This window comes from Symsagittifera roscoffensis, chromosome 1 (assembly GCF_963678635.1).
Source record: "Symsagittifera roscoffensis chromosome 1, txSymRosc1.1, whole genome shotgun sequence".
In the NCBI taxonomy this organism is placed as follows: domain Eukaryota; kingdom Metazoa; phylum Xenacoelomorpha; order Acoela; family Convolutidae; genus Symsagittifera; species Symsagittifera roscoffensis.
The window spans coordinates 87,782,974-87,788,973 of NC_087062.1; the positions used below are offsets into that span (position 1 = coordinate 87,782,974).

Below are 6,000 nucleotides of genomic sequence, written 5' to 3' on the forward strand. Positions count from 1 at the left end.
TTATTCCGATCATAAAGCTCTGTTATTAGCATTATCAAGTAATCAAGGGAAACAAGTTTACGATAGCAGACTAACACTTTGCGTGGATAGACTACTTCCTTTTAACTTAACGGTGAAACATCTGGTGAGAAAGGACATGGCGTTTACTAATCTTATCTCAAGAGTTGTATCGGAAAACCAATCAGAAAACCGACCCCAAACTCTCATTTCGACAATGAATTTGTAGTAGCATCTGTACGGAAGATAATAATTATAATTTCAAATCAGTCGGATATAACTACTCATCCAGTAAATAGTAACAACCTGATTAGCCACAATTCGGAACTTTCCAATGATGTATTATTACGCCATAAACTTATTAGCTCAATATTACAAACTACTAGTTGCGCCATGAAATTTTGTGACTTGAAACATACCAGATCAGAATTTTGCTGTTCAAACTATATTCACTTGGATTTTTCAATCACGTATTTATCAAAAAATACAATTTCAGATTATTTCTTTTTATTTCTTTCATCAGTTAATACTAAAATTATAAGAACTCCAATGGACAGTAACATATTAAAAAATACAAAAGTAGATAGCCAAACTGTAGTTAATTTTAATCCCGCAGGCATACATATTTCTTTCAGCGTAGAAAAACTCGAATCAAAACACATAACCTTGGCTCGTAAATATAGAAAATCTCAGAAATTTACTGAAAACTTGTGGACAATAATTTCTCATTCAACACTAAAGTTTTTGCCCTTCCTACAGAAGAAGACATCTTACTGAAGCCTTTGGTTAGAGCCTTGGAGGAGAAAAAGGATCCACACTCGACTAATTTTGAAACCTTTTTTCATCAATACTACAAAGATTTCCATACTTCCAACGGATTGCTTTACAAGGAGAATATTTTGGTAGAACCATGCAGTGCTAGAGGCGAGGTTATGAAATTACTCCACGAGACACATCCTGGACAATTTGGGATGAAGTAATTGGCCGAATACGTTTGGTGGCCTCACGTTAATAGATTTATCTGGTACCATGGAAAAACTGTTCGAACTGCATAAAAGCCGTTAAAAATTCCAAAACTTTAATACCGTGCTCGAAAGTGAAAACCTTGCCTGTTTTATCAGAAGTGAATGAAGAAATTGTCCTATACTTTGCCGGTCCGCTGGATATTAACTGGGGCTCCCACAAATACATTTTACTTTTTATAGACAAATTTTCTAAATTCCCCTGAGCTAGAATTAGATCGTTCTCCTCAGCTAAACCCATAGAACAATTTCTCCAAGATTACATTCATTTACATGGCATTCCGAAAAACATCAGAGTTGAGCACGCCACATGCTTTACTAGTCAAGAATTCAAAATATTTTGCAATTTAAATATCAACATAAAAGTTTGCACAATTGACGATCATAGATCCAGTCTTTTAGTCGAAATATTCGTCCACTTAACAAAACAAAAATACTAACAATGTCAACAAAAATTCCAAAACCATCTCTAAATGAAGCCTTGTCTAATTTTATTTGGAACCTATAAAGCACAATTCAATCAACAATCAACTGCACCCCTTTCGAGGAACACTACAGCAGAAAACCGGATACTTTGTGGAAAACATTAGTTGATAAAGTTCCAAAACATTGGTTTGAAAGAGAAAAATTGATCCTATCAGATGCTTGAATAAAGGATTGGTGGGGGGGGGGGGCGGTCGACAGAATCGAAGAAGAATATCTGAATTCACTGATAGACAAAAAGAACAAAGATCCGTCGGAAAATGGCTACAAAAAGGCTACACATTTCCTGACCAACAAAGAAGCACTATCCAAACTCAGAGTCATGCTTTGACAGACACCGCATAGAAAAAAAAATTTTCGAAGTCTTTGACCGAAAAAACGCTGAACCATACTACCGCAAAACTGAGGACAAAATTATAAGTGCACCTGAATCTACAGTCAAACTGTCAAATGGTAAAATCTTGAGATAATCCGACATTGCCTGGCTAAAATCCGACGGACAGAAGGTCCGGAATTTAAAGGGAAACATTACTTCAACTTGTTTTAACAATAAATTCCCAGCATGCGCTCACTCTTTCCAAAGGAGGAAACCTGGACAAAAACTCAGACAGAAGTAGCAATGGTACCCTCTTCTTCTTCACCAAACACATCACTCTACACGAGAAAAACCGAAAGATCAACCCAGACAAAGAAGAAAGAACGCCCGAAGCACAAAACTAAAATACAACCAAAACAGAAGACCAAGACCTCACCTACAGGTTATTTAGGTGAAGATAAATCCTTTTTTTTTACCTTTTCATCCTTCGGATTCGAGCGAGTCGGAGTGGACAATTGGAGAATTTCCTTGTAAAAATGTTGGTAGAGAACGTTTCGCTAAAAACATGGAACATACTAGACAGCAAGGAGAGGGAAACAACCTAAGGAATAAAAACTCAAACCCTAAATTTTAAGTTGAATTATTAGACGTGGGTGAAGAAGAAAGAGTAACAAAGCACGACACAATTCCCCATTGCCCCATCTCAGTAACACCGGCCCCATCGACTCCAGCAACCATTCACAGCACGTCAGGGACAGCCCTCGATGAAAGACCAAATCCGAAACCAGAGATGTCTCCACCGGAGAGAACACAGACACAGGCGTTGACTACTATAGTGGAATTGCCAAGGTATAGCGATTCAGATTTCCCTGTGTACGAAATCGAAAGTGACAGCCTAGGTGCCCACTCTTATAGTTTACGTCCACGTAGGAATGTCGGTCCCCCAAGGTTTTATGGTAACCTGATGTATATATATATATATATATATATATATATATATATATATATATATATATATATATATATATATAGAGAGAGATTTTATAGGTTCAGCTATGCTGCAGGGATCCTACTTAAACCCAGTCTTACTCGAATCCAGCGAGCCTGAGACGTGCCATTAAAATGAATCGACACCACGCCATACCTTAGTAGCAGAGACAATCGAAACAATTTGCGATTCATCCAGCGGAGACAGATAGAAAAAATTTTCAGGTGCGCTCAGTTTTCCGATGCGCAATGATTTCGTTATCATTCCTACAACCACTGAAAGTTGTAGGGATTTGTATTCGGGCAATCGTTCATTAAAAAAACCATTGTTTTTTTGTAACCAAAATTACTTAGCCTAACAGTTATTGAATACTACTATAGTTGTTCTTGGGTTCTCCAGTAGCAGATTTAAGGTGAAGGGTTGGGGCGGAATCCCCCTCGCTTAGAGGTTCGACCCCCTGGCCACCCAAAGGGTTCCCCCTTTGGAACTAATTCGAGATATATAGTTTCAGCTGACCGACTTTAATATCTTCCTAAAAGACTCTTTGGTGCCAATTAATTTTGAAGGGGGAGCGCGCGCCAAAAGAATCCTATTTTTTGGTGAAAACTGTCCAAATTTTGCCTCAGCTTTGACGACTATTCAATATTTCTTTTGACCAAATCAGATCTCAACATTTCTGTAGTCATTTCAAAACGCAGAAATGTTTTAGAAAACCATTTTTGAAATTCAAACCATCTCTTTCTTACCTTTGGTTGGAGCCTCAAATTATTATCAATGGGATGGGTTGAAAAGTTCTCATAAACGATCTAATTCGGCGTTTTTGATCTGAATTTAAAATAAAACAAAAACCGATGGTTGACCGTAACTAATACGGATAGAACATAAATACATCATGGATAACAATATGTGGTTTGTCGGTCAGCCTAATTATAATTAAGTGATTGATCTTGGTCAGGAAAAAACTTAGGTTAGAAGCTAGCTTAGATCATTTTTGAGGCAGATCTCGTATTCTAGTGAAATATTTTTCAGCCCAATTTACCAGTTATGACAAGTAAACGATTCGGTTTAGGACACTGATTTTCAAGCAAAACTCTTAATTTAGCTGCTATTTCTTTAATGTCTATAATAAGCTTTACAAATGTGCCTTCAGCGGGGTGGCGTACATCATAACAATCAAAAATAATAGGGACTTCAAATCAAACAATGTTTTAAAAAATACAAAACCAAAAAATTGAATTTTATTTGATGAGTTTTCCATTTCATGGACTTTAGGCCACACTTGTTGACTTTTTAACAAATTTTTAACATTTCATTGAGGTTTGAGAAAGTCAAAAAAGGTAGTTAGTTCCTGCTGTATATGCATATCAAAAAATGGATGATTCATCAAACGAAAATGATCTTTAATTAGTGCATTGATACGAACAACGGTTTTTTTCCGACTTTCGAAGAAAATAGAGAAAATATATGCTCGGGGTAGTTTTTTATTCAGAAAATTTCACAAAAACACTCCCTCAGGGCATCGATTCATGGATCTTCGTGGTACCAGATGGCCATCTTCGCTTGCCACTAGAATTTCCTGCAATAAATGTTGTCGTGAAACGCTCACTAAAAGACTAAAGTTACTATAAGAACCCCGTGATACTTTGATACTGAAAGTTTAACGCGCATTATAAGGCGGCGTGGTGACTTATCCCGCACTACAAAATCGTTCCACATTCAATTGAGGCAAGGCCAATCGGACTTATGAACACGATTCTTAAATTTCAGTTTGAAACTCATAAACTGTCAACGTTTAATTAAAAAAAAAATTTGAGACCAGTTTAACGAGTCGGAACATTCAGGTTTTTGCCTTGATAAAAGCAGTCTTGTTGTAGGCTTAACTTGTTTATTTTTTATTACACGTAACGTTATGACTGTAAAATCTAACGTATAGAAGTATTGGAAGAGTATAGATTTCGGCATGGAGTCCCTTCCCTCCCGTCGGTCTGTTCTCCTAGACCCTCAGTGATGTTGCTGTACAATCTTTCCATTTGCAAAATTAGTAAATGAGCTGCTAAAGTACTGATTTAATTTTTCCTGAAAAACCAACAAAAACTGAAATTTCAAACGCGTTTTCATCAAAATGTTTTTTAAAAATAAACAAAAGTGAGGAAAACTAAAGTTGCTTAAATTATTGAAAATTTTTGCTTGATCTGAATATTTCAGTTTAGTGAATTTTTTTTTCAGCCAACAACTGTACTTATAAAATTTAGAAACTTTATGTCAAAAGAATTTTTTAACTTTTTACGCAAGCTCATGGAGATTTCATTTAAAATTAGTGGACTATGTAAGAGCCTTCTTTTGATCTAATATTGTTAATACCATAGTTTGGTAGTTTCTGGTAGTTTTTGATTAAGTAAAAAAAAGACAAAACGGTCAAAAAACTTTTTATAAATTTTTGATTCTGGTAAAGTCTGATAAAATTATAAGCATACTGAAGGTAAATTACTGGTAAAATTCTCAGCAAATTTATGCATGTTTTATGATGGATATGGTTTTTAACTGAATTCATATTTTTGATGCACTTTTTCAATCAACTTTAATAAGCGAAAAGCTAAGACTTTAGCTTTATGTTGTGCCAGCATCAGAACAGGCGTCCTATCTCGCTTTCTACTGGCTGTTAAGTTAATCCAAGAGTCCACAAACTGTTCTAAATTCAGCAAATACAGTTGCGGATTCAGCAAATTTGCCTATTGTTGGAGCGATTTTGAGCGGTACAATGTTTTAGCTATATATTTGTGGAATCCAAAACAGCAAGAAGATCAGAGAAAAGTAGCATTGTTGCGGATTCCGCAAAAAATCTGATTTTGGCCTGTTGGTGAACCCGCTTACAATGCAGAATGTAGTTTGGTCCCGTAATATCAGTCAAGTTGAAAGCCTTTCATACAGGGGCAGATCTAGTATTTTCTCGAGAGGGGGGGGGGCGGATTTCAAAAAAAAAACACTTTTTTAATGTCGACAAAATTGATTATCCAAGCTGTCCTAAATCACTAGAAAGACGCTGTTTTGGCTAAATTTTGTGCGCCGCGGCAATTTTTGATAAAACAGGTCAAAAAGTCTTTTTGAGCACTTTTTGGAAAAATTTTAACCAAAACTCGCGTTTTCTTTGGCGAGCGCTCCCTCAAAGTTAGCATATGTTGGCCCCTGGCCCCTGG

General features: G+C 36.2%; 2 protein-coding genes across 2 annotated transcripts in view; one reads left to right on the forward strand and one right to left on the reverse strand.

The window, feature by feature from the left end:
• Nucleotides 1-6,000, reverse strand: part of LOC134851623 (uncharacterized) — a 421,621-nt gene that overhangs the window by 407,610 nt on the left and 8,011 nt on the right. The window lies entirely within an intron of this gene.
• Nucleotides 1-6,000, forward strand: part of LOC134851630 (gamma-aminobutyric acid receptor-associated protein-like 2) — a 225,704-nt gene that overhangs the window by 171,347 nt on the left and 48,357 nt on the right. The window lies entirely within an intron of this gene.